The sequence below is a fragment of the Amblyomma americanum genome, chromosome 1 (assembly GCF_052857255.1).
Source record: "Amblyomma americanum isolate KBUSLIRL-KWMA chromosome 1, ASM5285725v1, whole genome shotgun sequence".
In the NCBI taxonomy this organism is placed as follows: domain Eukaryota; kingdom Metazoa; phylum Arthropoda; class Arachnida; order Ixodida; family Ixodidae; genus Amblyomma; species Amblyomma americanum.
Genome location: NC_135497.1, coordinates 423,673,972 through 423,689,706, shown reverse-complemented (window position 1 = coordinate 423,689,706; position 15,735 = coordinate 423,673,972). Strand labels below are relative to the sequence as shown.

Below are 15,735 nucleotides of genomic sequence, written 5' to 3'. Positions count from 1 at the left end.
ATGCGCGCGGCGACACGGTTGGCAACCGGCCCTGCACCTTCTGCTACCGCTCCACATTCATCGGGCTCGCTAGCCCGCGAAACCGCCGCGACGCCCGCTTCTAGGCAGATTCGTGAGCTCTCCGGCGCTTTTAAAAAGCACCGTGGCTCCCAAGAGGCATCGAAAACTTCTTCAATAAAGTTGTTTGGCGTCCGCCACAATGGTCAAAGCTTTCGTGTGCCCTTGATATGACAGCATTGCCGGACTGCGGTTCAACGCAATTCGTGCTGGGCTTACAGTGGAGTCCGAGCGCGCAATTGCTGGCTCTTTTAAGGCCATATTATTGGCATTCTTACCAGTCCGCCCATAAGAGATCGTTTAAGAGTAGGCGTTTATGTAGAACTCAAATGAGGTAGAGCAAAGACAGCTGTCCAGAAAATCTCACATCATCGCCCTTCCCAAATACGCGTGTTAAAATCTGCCAAAATACATCTTCAAGCATGGTAGAGACATGGTTCCGGATAACCGCCAAGTGAGCAAGGGAGGGGAAAGCCTCAGGGTGCTTGCCAACGCTTCGACGAGAGGACTTTTCTTACCAACCAGTAATTTTAAAATTAGGGGGATGGTTAAGCTCTGCCTTATGGGTATGACGCGACAGCGTTAATGGTTCCATACTTTCTTAGTATTTTTTTTCCAATTACAAACATTAGCATATTACATGTGATAGCCCACTTGACCATCAGGTTCGTTATAAGTGGTCTCTGCTGTAGTCTTCACGCACAAAAAAAATTATAAAGTTTTCGAATCGTTTCACACCTTTGAACATCTTCAATCTGTGCGGCCTAGAGCAGCACGCGCCTCAGCAATTGCTTTTGGATTGCGGCCTTCTGCACGACGATCCGTAGTTCCGCCTCCGAACCTCGCAGGTTGGGAGGTATACGCATTGTTCTTAACGTAGCCTCAAATAAAGAACTCGCAGCATGGTTGCGATACTCGGTAATGCATTATTACACCGCAGCTGCTGTGGGTGATTACTGCGAATGAGTGAAGAAGGTTTGTTATTATGTATTTGAGGCTACCTGAAGCATTACAGCGACTTTCATAGGTTGATCTTGTCGACGCTCGTGCTATGCTTCTGCTTCGGCCGCTTTTACAGCCATGCCCACATTTACAGTCATGATGATGATTGCTTGCAGTTGTTCCCTTTGTAGCGGTCGGACACGGCATGCCTGTCCTAGCCATTTGAGAGAAACATGAAGAGGAGAGAAAAAAATTAGACGCGATCAATTTGATTGATGCGGAGGTGCTGCGATAGGATGCTTCTTTCACTCCCCAATCTATTCAATTTCTGATTCTATTGCAATTCCGACTGCGCAACTGCGCAAAATTTGTCACATTCAGAGAATGCGGCGAGTCCTACGCAGTGGCTTAGCGGTTAAGCAGTGCACCACTACACTGACAGGTGGCTGTTTCAAACATATATCCGGCGGTGGGGCTTGAGACACCCAGGCTGCTCTTCCCGAGCAATATGGGGAGGAGTAGCTCCCACAAGGCTCATTTTTGCGCTGGTTGTTCTTTTGGAGACTGTACATTCCTTACAATATAGGCCTGCTGTTTTCTGGGTCACTTTCGTAGCCTTTTTCATGTCTGCTGAGTCTTTTTCCGGCGTCTCCCTCCTCTCCACTACAAGTGGAGGAGGGGAGAGGGGGAGAGAGGCAGATGCCCCCTAAACACCGGCAAGCAGGGGAAGGCTTGGCTTCATGGCCTTGCTAATGATATCATAATAAAAAAGAAAAGAAAAATCAGGAGGACGCTTAAGCTCTGCCTTGAGATTAGACGCGATAGCGCCTTCTTCTCTCTTTTTACTCCTTTTCTTTCTCATCTCTCACCGGACACCAATAGCTTAGCCGAGTTACGTGGGTAGTAACTCGGGTAATTTCGGTGAGGATCAGCGCGCCAGCTGTGCGACAGGGGTCGCGCAATCCCTATACCGGTGGCTGCCACAGGAACAGCCACCTGCCATTGCACTGGTGCCCTACTTAACCGCTGCGCCACTGCTCTGGTAGTGGTATGAGGACTCGCCGCCAGCTATGACCGTTAAGTTGAAAATGACCAATTCTGCACATATGGGCATTAACCCACAAAATATATTGCGTCGTACCCTTAAGGCGGAGCTTAAGTGTCCCATCGAATTGAAGAATGAACACCTGCTTTCGCACGTCTACTCGGTTTATCTACGTTAAACCCGGACCAACTTTTGGCATCGGTCGATTGGACCGGCCTTCCTGTGGCTTCGGCGTTAGCCCTAAGAAAATAAAGGGGGAGCCACGATGGCCACTTCTTTGGCGACTTGGCGAGCTGTGGCGACCAGGAAATGTAGAACGTCCTTTGACAGCCGTTTACAGCCTTCCAGCAACTTGGACATATCGAGGAATGTTATTTTAAGCTAAGCACATAGCTTTTTGTGCTGTGCGGAATCGCCCTTGCCCTTGGCTCTTTACCGCGTGTTGCGACCTCAGGGGTGGAACAAATTGCCAGCTTCTATGTAAACAAGGTCATGAGCTTCCGCATTTACAGGACAACCACTTCCGGCTGAGTCCTCCTTAACGCACACTTGCGTGGCCTCACTAGCAGTCGCGTGCCTGATTCGTCCTGGTGCTGAGTAGCCGCTTCTTTCGTACGGCGATAAAAACTGCCCCTCGCACACGCGCTCTTGCAAAACTGTCGCCGCAGTGGCCCTGTTATTCGCGGCGCATTGCCGTCCCCTATGACCCACACCACGCTGGATGGGGCCATGCAGTGGGCACGCTGGATTTTCTCTAGTCGAGGGCGGTTAATGGCCCGCGGCCGAAGGCGCACTTTAAGGATGGAGGGACGAACGGGAACATTCCCTTCTAAGCAGGGTGGCGGTAGCTGCCACCATGCTCTGCTTTTTTATATACTTCTTTCATGGTGTTATCGGTGTAATAAATTGGTCTATAAATGTGCCGTTTTCTTTAAATACAATTTTTATTCCTACATTTTTACCTTACGTCACCTCCCTGCTTTTGAGCCACCAATCTTCTAATCCAGAGCAGATTGATTCGCATGACCATTGTCATATCTAAACCATGATGTTTCAGGGAGAGTAACTGTACCTGCATCGACATCCGGATGGATACCGCCATGTTCTGGTATGCGATGCTCAATTGTTTCTACAGGTTTACCACACACTGCACATCTGTCATCTTCTTGGTTAAATTTACTTTTGTAGCTTCGCGCTCTAGGACACCCTGATCTAGCTTCAAAGAGTATAAGCCACCGCCTGTCGAGTTATCGTAGAACGATTCCTTTTTGGTCTGTCTTTTCCAATTTCTGTGTAGTTCTAGAGTGTGCTTCTTTTCCACTGAATTAGTCCAGGTTTTACCTTCCCTGTTTTTTTACCTGTCCCATAATGATCTTCATTTCTCCGTTGTTGTTTCCTGCATATAGTTACTGGTTACTTTCCTAGTCCTTTTCTGCCACTGTCAGTTAACGCTCTTTTTGTAAAGGCAAACACCTTAGCTCTACGCCTGTTGTTGTCCAGTTTCCTCAGGCGTTCTTCATATAATATTCTCTCTGGGCTGCCCGTGCTGCGAACGCTGCCCAGTCCATGTCCCTCTCTACTGCCTAGTTTGTGGTTTTGCCGAACAGCTCTCCTATTTACTTCTAATCTCGACTGAAAGTTCTGCCCTTCGGCATACAACAGCATTCACAAAAATAAGCCCTGGCACCATTATTCCTTTCTAAATACCTCCCATTTCTTAATACCTGTTATACGCTCATAATGCTGTACATCGGATGTTGCTGCCGGCTCGGGCTCCCGGTTCGTCGCATTTCGCTCGGGCTGCTTTTTCTGCCGCTTTTTGCCGTTCGCGACGCTGAAGGAAACCGCGCATCAGGTGAACGCTATAACGAGGCAACAACGTGGAAAGTGACGTCATAGAAGCAAGTTCGATGGCGGGGATTTTAAACATGCGTGTGAAACACAAATCGAATTCCAAGGCAACACTGTTGGTCGCTTACTGCGCGTAAAGCATTCATATGCTTGGTTCAGATGTGGGTGACCGTATAATAAAACGATGTCGCTGGTTTAGTTACTACGCTCAGTGCTTGTTTTATGGCGCCTTTGGGTTCCCATTTCGCCGGGGAAAAATAGGCCCTGGAATCATTATTCTTTTCTAAATACCTCTCATTATTTCACACCTGCTGTATGCCCATAATGCTGTACACCTTATTATCGCGGCATCTCTTCGCTCTTTCGCCCTACTCCCTTATTTGAAATGACATAACTACGAATGACATAACTACATAACTAGCTGAGCAATATGCACGTCGAACGAATGGCAATAAGCGTCCTGCGCTCTATTCAAACTAACATTTGGACTCGGCGGGCGGCGCGTGGGGTTGGGTGCAAAAAGCCCGATACGCCAGAAAAGCCCGCGAAGAGGGTGCTTGCGTACTTGTCGCAAACGTGCGATAAATGCACGCCTCTTGGCCATCTCTTTTGTAGATCCCGAAGAAGCCGATGAAGAAGTGGGCGACATTCTGAGAGGAGTAGTGTGCAACGCCAGCGCCATGATCTTAGAAGACATAGGTGCTGACATGAAAGTATTGCAGGCGAACTGTTAGAGAACAGACAATGCAACAAATCCCTCATGTGTAGCCCAGCACAGTACACCCACCTTCAAACCCTCGCCTCACGTGTGGACCGTGCTGGCACGCTGGCCGGTACCGATGCGTTTCCTCATCCCGGTAAGGAAGAGCCCATCCTCTGCCACGCCAGTTAAACCCCAGCTACGTGTGTACGTGGTGTATTCGAATCGGCGAACCGGAGCGCTTTTTCTTGCTCCGCGAACCGAAAAGCCTGCTTAAACAGGCGATTTGGATTGAAATCTTCAGTTCTTATTGGCCGAGACGGATTTTTTCGCGAGGAGATGAGGCAGCTAAGAAAGCAACTAAACGAAATAATTAGGGAAAAACAAGAGAACAGGGCAGGTTTCGTGCCAATAAGAACCCCCACACCACCAACCCAGGTAGAAGAAAACACACAGCAAAACACAGAAACAGATAACCCGATAATGAAACTTATGCAGAAAATGCGCAACGAAATGCAACAAACACAGCAGAAAGTGGCTATGCAAGAGCAAAGCTTTAGAAATTACATAAAGAGTCAAACTACACAAAGAACAGTTAATGATGCCAGGGACAGACTCTTCAATGAGCGCAGGTTCAGCACCGAAACCCCCAGTACGAGAAATGCTAACCAAATATGGCAGAACGACGCCAGCAACTAGAGATATGGCAATGGAACTGCAGGGGATATGCACGCAAGCAAGGTCTCCTGCAGCAATACATATATTCTAGAGGAACCCCACCAGATTTAGTCTTACTGCAGGAAACAAACAACACCCCGACACTCAGGGGTTACACATGTCAGGAGGGTAGTCGCATCGCCACGCTAATCAGCAAGAGGGTGGTGGCAATAGAACACAAACAGATAGAAGACACACAAATAGATCATGTAATAACCGAGATAATTCCCAAGAAAACGTAAGCCAAAAGCACCTTCGTAGTTATATTGTATAGCCCGCCAAGGCAAACAAATGGTGATTTCATTAGGCTCTTTGCGGAAGCGAAGAAGATCGCAGGCCATAACAACCTGGTCATAGCAGGCGACTTCAACGCAAAAAGTCCAAGATGAGGATACCCTAGAGATGACAAGAAGGGACGCGGCATATGCACGGCCGCAGAGAACACGGGATGCGAGCTTCTGACTGACGAAAGTCAGCCAACCAGGCAAGGCAACAGCGTGAGTCCAGATACAAGCCCGAATCTAACCTTCGTGAGAGGAAGCAGTCAAGTGGAGTGGGAAAATCTACACGAAAATCTAGGAAGCGACCACTTCATAATCAGGACAAGCATGGTAGCCAAGGGCGTCAAAAGGAAAATCGGCACGGCATGAATCACGGACTGGGATGCCTTTGAGGCGCACTGCGCACAGCTAGAGGACGACATCAGATCCGCCGAGGAGTGAAGCCAAGAACTCAGGCGCATGCAAGAGGCACACACGAAGGAAGTGGATAGGACGGAGAAGGCAACTCGCTGAACGGCACGCTCGGTACAGCCAGGACGTAGCAGATACTCAGGGCTCTCATGGATCCAACCCAAAGCAAAGCGGAAAACAACAAATCAATACAAAGGCTAGTGCATTAGTACAGCGGCACTGAAGAAGAGCTACTAGAAGAGGTCCGGAACAAATGCTTTGGGAAGGAACAGGTAGAAAGCTACAAGGAGTAATACAGAGGCAAAGAGAATGCGAACATGGATAGGCCCATTACCAGGGAGGAAGTGATTGAGGCGATGAGGTCCGCCACCAAGAACACGGCAGCGGGGGCAGATAAGATGAGCAACCCGCTAATCAGAAACCTCAGCGACAAAGCCATTGACCAACTAGTCGAGTACCTCAACAAGCTTTGGCAGGAGGGCATAGTACCAGCAGAGTGGAAGCACGCAGTGGTGGTCATGATACCGAAACCAGGCAAAAAGCTGTCGATCGAGAACCTAAGGCCGATCTCCCTAACATCGCGTCTAGGCAAGCTTTACGAAAAGATAATCACCAAAAGAATCCAAACACACCTAGAGAGAGAAAGGCTATACCCAGACAGCATGTTCGGCTTCAGAGTTAATCTATCCACGCAGGACATACTGCTACAACTCAGAGAGGAGGTCCTTACCACAATGCCTAGGGCTGGAGAAAACGTGGTCATGGCCCTAGACATCAAAGGAGCCTTTGACAACGTCAGCCACGCGGCCATTATGGAAGGCATCAACAATACAAATTGCGGAAGAAGGGTTCATAACTACATCAAGGCCTTCTTAAGCGACATAACTGCAACGGTCGGTCTGGGGGAGCTAAGAAGCGATCCTTTCTCCACACCATGCAAAGGCACACCCCAAGGATCAGTTATCTCACCAATACTATTCAACGTGGCAATGATCGGGCTAGCAAGGCAACTGGAAAGAATACCGAGAATTCAACACGCGATGTACGCGGACGACGTCACGGTATGGGTTCCCCAAGGCTCGCTCGGGCAGAAACAGGACAGGCTACAGAAAGCGGCCTCCTGTGTGGAGAACTACACCAGGGAAAGAGGTCTCAAATTCTCGACCGAGAAGTCAAAGCTTCTGAGGGTCGGAAGGCACCCCACCAAGGCAGACCTAGAAGTCCGTCTAGAGGGGCAGAAAATCCCATAAAAGGACATGATAAGGGTGCTGTGTATGTGGCTGCAAAGGAGTGGGAAGTGCAGCCACACCATTAGCCTAATAAGTAAAGCAGCAGAGCAGGTAGGACGAATGATCAGCAGGGTCTCACACAGGAGATATGGCATGAAAGCAGAGGGCACACTCAGACTCGTTTACAGCCTGATAGTCAGCCGTGTCACATACTCCTTGCCCTACCAAGTGACAACGAAGACAGACAGGGAGCAGATAGATGTAATCCCGAGGAAGGCATACAAGATCGCTCTCCATCTACCCAGGAATACATCAAACGAAAAATTGCTCCAACTAGGAATCAACAACACATTTTACGAACTGGGAGAATCCCTGCTCAGAGCGCAAACTATGAGACTCCGAGGCACGCCAACAGGCCGGGCGCTACTGAAAAGGATAAGGGTGGATACACAAGGTCACATGGAAAGGTACCAGGACGTCCCAGACGGAATCAGGGGAATACTTAGGGTAGCCCCCCTGCCTAAGAATATGGATCCGAACCTGCACGAGGGCAGACGGAAAGCGAGAGCCGAGTATGTGGAACGGGGACTGGCCCAACTGGAAAGCAGTCTATACGGATGCGTCACTGTACCTAACCGGGAGGAAACGCACGGCCGCAGCGGTGGTGGTCAATCACAAGGGAGACCTGGTTACATGCGCAGCAGCCGGGGTTGCGGACGCAACAGAGGCTGAGGAGATCGCCACAGCCTTGGCGGTAGCTAATGGGTCCAGGGAAAACAAATCCCTAAATATACTTACTGACTCGAAGGAGGCATGCAGAAACTACATTAGAGGCAGAATAGGTAGCGTGGCCCTACACATACTCAGAAAGGTAAAATGCTTGGATAGAAAACACATACACAACCTGATATGGATACCCGGGCACGCAGGAATTAAGGGGAATGAGAAGGTGGACGGCCTCGCTCGCGAGTTGAGTTTCCGAGCGGGGCAACCGGACGACTTCTACACCCAGGCCTGCGACGGGGGGTACGCGGAGCACCTGGGCCTATACAGGGGCATGAGATATAGGTACCCACCGCCACACAGGGCGCTAACAAAGGAGGAGGCGACCGGGTGGCGCAGGCTGCAGACGGGTGTTTTTCCCAACATACACCTACTGAACAAGATGTTTCCAGCACAGTACAGAGCCACATGCCCTTGGTGCGGGGCGGTGCCGACACTCTACCACATCACGTGGGAGTGTGAGCAAAACAGAACATTCCACCAAGACGAACATCCGAGTGCGGAGCAATGGGAGAGCCGGCTCGTCAGCAGCGAGCTCACAGTACAAAGGACCCTGGTGCAGCACGCTTGTGAGGCAGCGCGGCTCAGCGGAGCCCTGGAATAGGGGCCCGACCTTGCGAGGACAGGACCCGGGACCGCCTGAGACGAGGACGACGCGGGTCCTGCAGCCGCGAATTCCTTAAAAGATCCAATAAAGTTTGCTTAACTTACCTTACCTTCTTGCTCCGCGAACCAAAAAGCCTGCTTCAACAGGCTATTTGGATTGAAATCCTCAGTTCTTATTGGCCGAGACAGATTTTGTGCTCCATCGCGGATTCAGCCGATAGGAATGCGCCATAAGACACGATAGGATGATTTGAAGTGCGCGTTCATGTAGCGTACCACCGTGTTTCTGACACGAGCTACTGGAAATTCCCGGTGAAAGTCCCCCTTCACCGCAGCGATCGCCTAGTGGTTGGAGCATCCGCCTCGCATGAGGGAGGTGCGGGCTTCGATCCCCAGTGCCGCCGAGTACCCACCGGCGTTACAAAGGGTACAATCTTCCCCTGACCTGGTGCTCGAAATGCTTGGGAAATGGGTCTTTGATGCCCCCTTGAGCAAATGAAAAATACCTTGTGCCATGGCGCTCTTTGGCCGCAGATGCCCTTGCGCCATAAAAATTCACTGTCATCAGCACCGAACTTTCGCTTGGGTTAAATCTATTGAATAAGCGGAAAACGCAATAACATAACCTGCGCACAGAGGGAAGCATCGCGGCGCAACTACCAATTTCAAGGTACAATCATCATTTCTGGCCTAACACTGGCCAAACCAAACACGAAACCTATCTTCCTGGCACTCCCGTGGTCGATGCATGAAGCGTTCTTTAAAGGGGCTCGGAAAGGGGCTCCAATAAAGTTGCAGTATGCTTGGGTTGTGGAAGCACGCCGCTTCACGAATATTGCCCAGGAAAAATTTTTTAATGCGCCCTGTAGAAACAGAGTTATTTGTAGTCAAAATTTGAATTTCAGCGTCTTCGCGCCTTTCCCTCCCCTCTCGTCACTTTTTGCACACTGGAAGGTCGGCGCTCCTCCGCCGGCCCCACCTCCGGGAGAGCTCCCTGAACCGCCGGAGCTGCGCGGCTTATTGGCCGCGGCCTTGGTAGCTGCCCGACGTCTGAAATAATCTAACCAATAGCCGCCTCTCAACTTGTATACGTAGATGCGAGCGACGGAGGAGGGTGCGAGCATGAAAAAGTCGCCGGGAAGGGCTCGTCAACTTTCGCGCGTGATTGCGGGTTCTCTGCTGCGTGTAGAAGTGTATTATTTAGCTCAGGTGTTCACGACAGCACATTGCAGTGATTGAGCAAGCTGACGTACTCTCCTTTGAACGTGTTTCAGAGCCCCTTTAAGAAACTCGCATAGACGTTGGTGCCAGCTTTCCTTCTAGGTAATATTTAGAAACTCTGTTTGACCCCACCTTGTGCGGATGAAAAATACCATGTGCCATGGCGCTCTTCGGGCCAAAGCCGCCCAAAATGAGGATGGGAACATAAGGTGCCAATTTCAAACCTCGTACAAGACGGTGGCAAAGCGTGCAAGGTGATTGAAATAAAGGGCAACAATCCAAGAATGGATAGGTGGAAAAACTTTATTTTCGTCAGAACGCATGTGCGGACGATTCCGTGCTAGATGGCCATCAACCCATGGCTGACGGCGACCTGGGTGGCCCACTCCACGGCCCTGGTCTGGACGACCGGGCCTGAGCTGGCCAACACGGCCTCCCACTGCCCGAGAGAAAGATCACGCATAATATCCGCCGGTGGCGGTGCTATGCTACAGCTCCATAATAGTACAGCGGGATATGGGCTGGGCAACGTTCGAAGCACGGGAAGCTCAGAGTAAAGTACTATACGAAGAACGCCTGAGGAAATTGGATGATAACAGGTGGGCAGCTAAGGTATTTAAATACCTGTACAGAAAAAGCGTTCACACAGTGGCGGAAACGAACTAGAAAGCTGGCCAGTAAGTTTGCCAGAGACGAGGAAGGAGAAAGAAAGAGCATTAAACGACAGGTTAAAAACGTCGAAGGTAAAAATTGGATAGATTCAATGGAAAAGAAGCATAGTGTAAAACTATATCGATGCTGGAAAAGGCAGATCAGGAAGGAAACGTTTTATAACTCAAGAGGCAGTGCCCTCCCATTTAAAGCTAGGTCAGGGTGTCTTAGAACGCGCAGCTACAGAAAAAAATTTAACGAAGAAGATGACACATGTGCTGTGTGTGGTAAATCTGTAGAAACAATAGAACACCTCATCCTAAAATAAGTAAACCTAAAAAAGTAAACCGACACTGCAGCCGTATAGGTCACACAAGGCAGCCATCACAGTGACCAGTCTGTACGTCAACAGCGGTGGAAGCGGCCTTCTCTCTCGAGGCGCGCGCAGGATTCAAGAAGACAATTAAGACGCCTCTTTTTTTCTGCTTTCTTGTTCAACTCGCATTTGAGCATGGCAGTTCATTGTGAAAGCAGTTTTCTTTTCTGTTCTTTCTTCAGTCAAGTGTACGGCGGGCAGAATAGCAGCTAGGCCTTATTGCATTCCTTTCCAAAGTGAAGTCGACCGCACAAGGGAATCAACCTGCACTTCATACAGTCATCTGCACATTGGGCTGAGCTCTGCACGTGTGCATTTTGTTGATCTATACTTCAATTTTCTAGTTTTCCTCTTCCTTGCTTGCACCTGTTAACTGGACTCTTGCTGCATGAAAACTTCTGTAGGGAGGCAGCTGGCAAGACTGCAGCTCTCTGCCCCTTGCAGTAACACCTCCGGTATTGGAAAGTTTGGTACCTTCGTGAAAGTTTGAGAGAATTTTTGCAACCAGTAGAAAAAACCCTTCCCGAACCTTCACTTCAGACCCTATATTCCTCTCTCTTGCTGTATTCAACATTTGTTTTGTTGTTTATCAAAGATACTGCAGCAGGAATCGGTGGTCAAAAATGAAGATGGGGCTATAAAACATGGTCAACCCTTAATTCATAACCTGCTTGTTACTGGTCTATGGAATATAGCTGTATGGCCAGCTTCTTTGAGGTCAACATGCTGACATGTAAATTTGACCTCTTGGTTTTCCATGGATGTTTGCCTGTTGTGATCTCATTTTTTTTTGTAGTATGTAAATGCAATTCCTAACACTGTGACTGTTGTTAAATGATGTTGCTCAATCTGTAGCATCAGAAGGAAAGAAAGTGACAAAAAATGTTTGCACTGCACCAAGTGAATATTGGTAGTGTGAGGCTGCGAGCATATGACTTGTCAAGTTTCACGTAAAGTAATGTAGGTAGTCCTGCTTTAGCGGCAACATGTCCTTGGGGGGCTCCAATCAGCTAAAAATGCTGTTTTTCTAGAGTTTTGCTTTTGCTCATTTTTAACTGCTATTTCCTGACAGAAAAGTATCTTTGATAAACAGCAAAACAAATGTTGAATACAGCAAGAGAGAGGAATATAGGGTCTGAAGTGAAGGTTCGGTGAAGGGTTTTTTCACCGACTTCTACTGATTGCAAAAATTCAAACTTTCACGCAGGTACTGAACTTTCCAATACCAGAGGTGTCACTGCAAAGGGCAGAGAGCTGCAGTCTTGCCAGCTGCCTCCATGCAGAACTTTTCATGCAGAAAGAGTCCAGTTAACAAGTGCAAGCAAGGAAGAAGAAAATTAGAAAATTGAAGTATAGATCAATAAAATGCACATACACAGAGCCCAGCCCAATGTGCAGACGACTGTAGGAAGTGCAGTTTGGTTCTCTTGTGCTTACAGCACGGCATGTTGCAGCAAGCAACCAATGCACACTTTACCTTTTTACATTCAGCCAAAGGAGCACACTAGATGTTGCACAGATAGCCGCTGCCACACTTGAATTCGAGTAGCTTTTCAGCTATGCACATGCAGGCTGTGTTAGCTACAGAGCACAACCTTTCAAGTTCAGTTATGTATCTTGACAGACACTAAGTGCAAGCATATTTGTGAGTATTGTTTACCTAACATGTTTAACTCTCTAATTAGAAACTTACCAAATGAACTTTGTTTCATTTGTTGTAATTAATCTGTGTTTAATAAAATGAAACACTCTCAATATGGCAGATCGGTCATCTTCAGTGATGTCTTTGAGCCATAATAAGTGTCCATTTGGCCCTCTGGCATTGGTCACTGTTGTTCAGCCGTGGCTTCAAAAATGTCTGTGGGAAGCAACCCAACCATTGGCTGATTGGCGACCGAACCTCACCATTGGTTGCATATTGCTGCCAGTGGTTGTGAATTTTCTCCTTTTTGATTTTATTGTTTTTCCATTTTATTTTTTTAATTCTTTTATTTCACAGCAGTAGCAACGTAGCGGGTCCCCACATAGGCAGTGGTGAAGGAATTCGTCAAAAAACAAAAAATAGAATAAAATATAGTATAACAACCAACAAAAAAATTAAATTGGGAATTTTGAAATTAACAAATTGAAGAAAAATTCACCACTGTTGTCGCCAAGCAGCCAATGGGCGGGTCACTTCCTGCAAGTGGCAGTAGTGTTTTGTGGTCACTGTCGTGATTGCTGAGCCATGCCCAGTGCCACATGCTTTAGGCTCCTCCCAATAGTGTCTAACTCTCCTTGTATAGAAGACTGTGGCCCTCAGTGTCACTGCACCATGGTCACTCCAACCAGTGCACGAAGCAGTTTTTAGACAGTTTCATGGCTAGTAGAAAAGTACTGATCGACCGTGCTGTTACTGCGTTAGTGCTATGGAGGTCAAACCCTGGCTACTCATAATTCTAGTGAAAGCATCGACATGCCGGAGCAACCTTAGACTTCAGTGAACCAAAGGACCAGGCTGGCTTTTGCGAAAAGTACTCGACATTGGACCATATTCACACCAACCAGGTGGTAAAAAAATGCGCAGAGTATAACCTACCCATGTGTATAGCCTTTGTAGATTACAAGAAAGCATTTGACTCATTTGAAACCTCAGCAGTCATGCAGGCATGGTGTAACTGGGATGTAGAAGAGGCATATGTAAAGGTACTGAAAAATATCTATACCGGCTGCACAGTGATGTTAGTCCTCCACAGGGAAACTGCTGAAATTCCAATCGGGAAAGGTGGCAGGCAAGGAGACATACTCTCCACCACTATTCACAGCGTGTTTATAAGAAATATTCAGAGAACTAGTATGAAGGGGAATCTGGGATTTAATGGAGAATAAATTAGTAAGCTCCAGTTGGCTGATGATGTTGTCTTGCACATGTTAAGGAAACAAGTAACTGATTCCAATTACAATTACTCTTTCTGAAAAGTAACTGATTACACTGGTCATTTGGAGCCCAGAAAAGTAACTGAACAAAAACAGAAATATAATCGATTACTTTTGCGTTATTTTCGTTCCAACTTGTATTCCCATAACAAAAATTTACTGAGACTACAATGAACTACTGTGGCTTGCATAATATTTTGTTACGCGGTGTTGATTTTCAAGAGGAATTGTTTTTCGAAGTTGTCGCTAATTTTCGCATGTTTCCTCTTGAAGAGATCAGCAGCTACACTGAACACTCTCCTATATATGTGCTGGAGGGAAGGACGGCATTACAACTTACGAACACTTCGCATACCAGCTCGTAGTTGCACGATGTTTTGATGCTAGTCTCTAACATGAAGTGCCACACTTTGTAGTTGCTTTGTGCAGAAACCTCTGAGTTGGGCGTAGTGGGAGGTAAGTTGCGGCACCATTTGGTATGAGAGGGATCCCTATAGAGCGGTCACATGATATTTCTCGGGATGAGAACAGCTATAGAAGTTACTGGTCTGATGTTCTGTCACAAAGGAAACATCCTCGTTGAATGCACTTGTGCTCGCCGAGTGTTTGCCGTCCGGTTGAGTTTGTCAAAACTGTACTGTTGGTTAGTTTTTTTAGAAAAAATGTAACTGATTACCAGTAATCAGTTAGAGAAAAAAGTAGCTGAATTATTTGGAATGTTACCGTTTCAAAAAAGTAATCGATTGATTACAGAATTACAAAAAATGTTACTGATTACAAGTAACCAATGACTTGTTAACGCATTACGTACAACTCTGCTTGCTAAGTAACTCATTGGATGAATTGCAGAGCGCGATTGACGACCTAGACAGGCAAAGGAAAACGGCGAGCCTAAATATTAATATGAAGAAACCTGAAGTAGTGTTCAACAGTCTTGGAAAGGGACAGGAGTTTACAATAGGCTACTAAGCACTAGGATAGGTAAGGGAACGGATCTGTCTGGGCCAGGTAGTGACAGCAGCACTGGACCATGAGCGTGAAATAGCACGGCCAATATGAATGTGATGGAACTGATTTGGCAGGTACTCCCGGGTAACGAATATCAGATTCCCAGAAGCCCTCCATGGGAAATTCGGACAGTTGTATTGTGCCAGTGCTCCCCTATGAAGCAGAAACTCGTAGATTAATGAAATGGCTTGAGTTAAGTTGGACAGTGCAGTGAGCTACAGAAAGAGAGTAGAGTGGGTTAGCGATGACGTACAAGTTAGTGACATCCCAACTGAAATCAAGAAGAAATGAATATGCACAGGGGATGTAATGCAAAGAACACATGACCATTGGTTCCTAGGGTCACAGAGAATGTCATGGTAGTAGGGTTCAACAGAGAGTCTGCTGGGGGCAATGAGATTAGGTAATTCAGGGGGATGGGGTGGGTGCAGCTCAACATAACGCTAGAACACGAGAATCACAATAGTGGAGAGAAAACACTGGTGCAGCCCAAAATGACAGAGCTTCTGTGCTATTCGTTCAGCGTGCCAAGATCGCCGTCTGTCATGGGTATGAACGCAAGTGCAAAGCGTACCTTCCCAGAAGAATGGCGAAATGACAAGAAAGTTAAGTGGAAGCTTATGTAGCCATTGGCTGTGCTCAGGAGGATGCTAATGAGTAATTAATCCATTATTACAAATCTACTCCATGGTCGAACCTTGGTGAGATTACCTTAGCCCTGGAAAGCCCGAACACAGAAGCACATGAAGAAAAAATGAGAAAACCTTTTTATTCACTTCAGTGAACAATATGAACTGACTGATAAAAAAAATTTACGAAAATGAGTAAGCGTTACAAAACTACAGTATGTATCAAATTTGATACAGTGGGCTCCATTGCTAGTTCAGCTCCAAAGAACTGAAGAAATTGTCCGCAGCTACCTTGAAGCCCTCATCAGACGG

At 47.5% G+C, this 15,735-nt stretch overlaps 1 long non-coding RNA gene across 1 annotated transcript in view; it reads right to left on the bottom strand.

The window, feature by feature from the left end:
* Window positions 1–15,542: 15,542 nt before the first annotated feature.
* LOC144103579 (uncharacterized) overlaps window positions 15,543–15,735 on the bottom strand; it is a 13,280-nt gene continuing 13,087 nt past the window's right edge. Inside the window, exon 2 of the long non-coding RNA XR_013308307.1 lies at window positions 15,543–15,735. This exon is cut by the window's right edge and continues 802 nt beyond it. This is a non-coding gene — a long non-coding RNA (uncharacterized LOC144103579).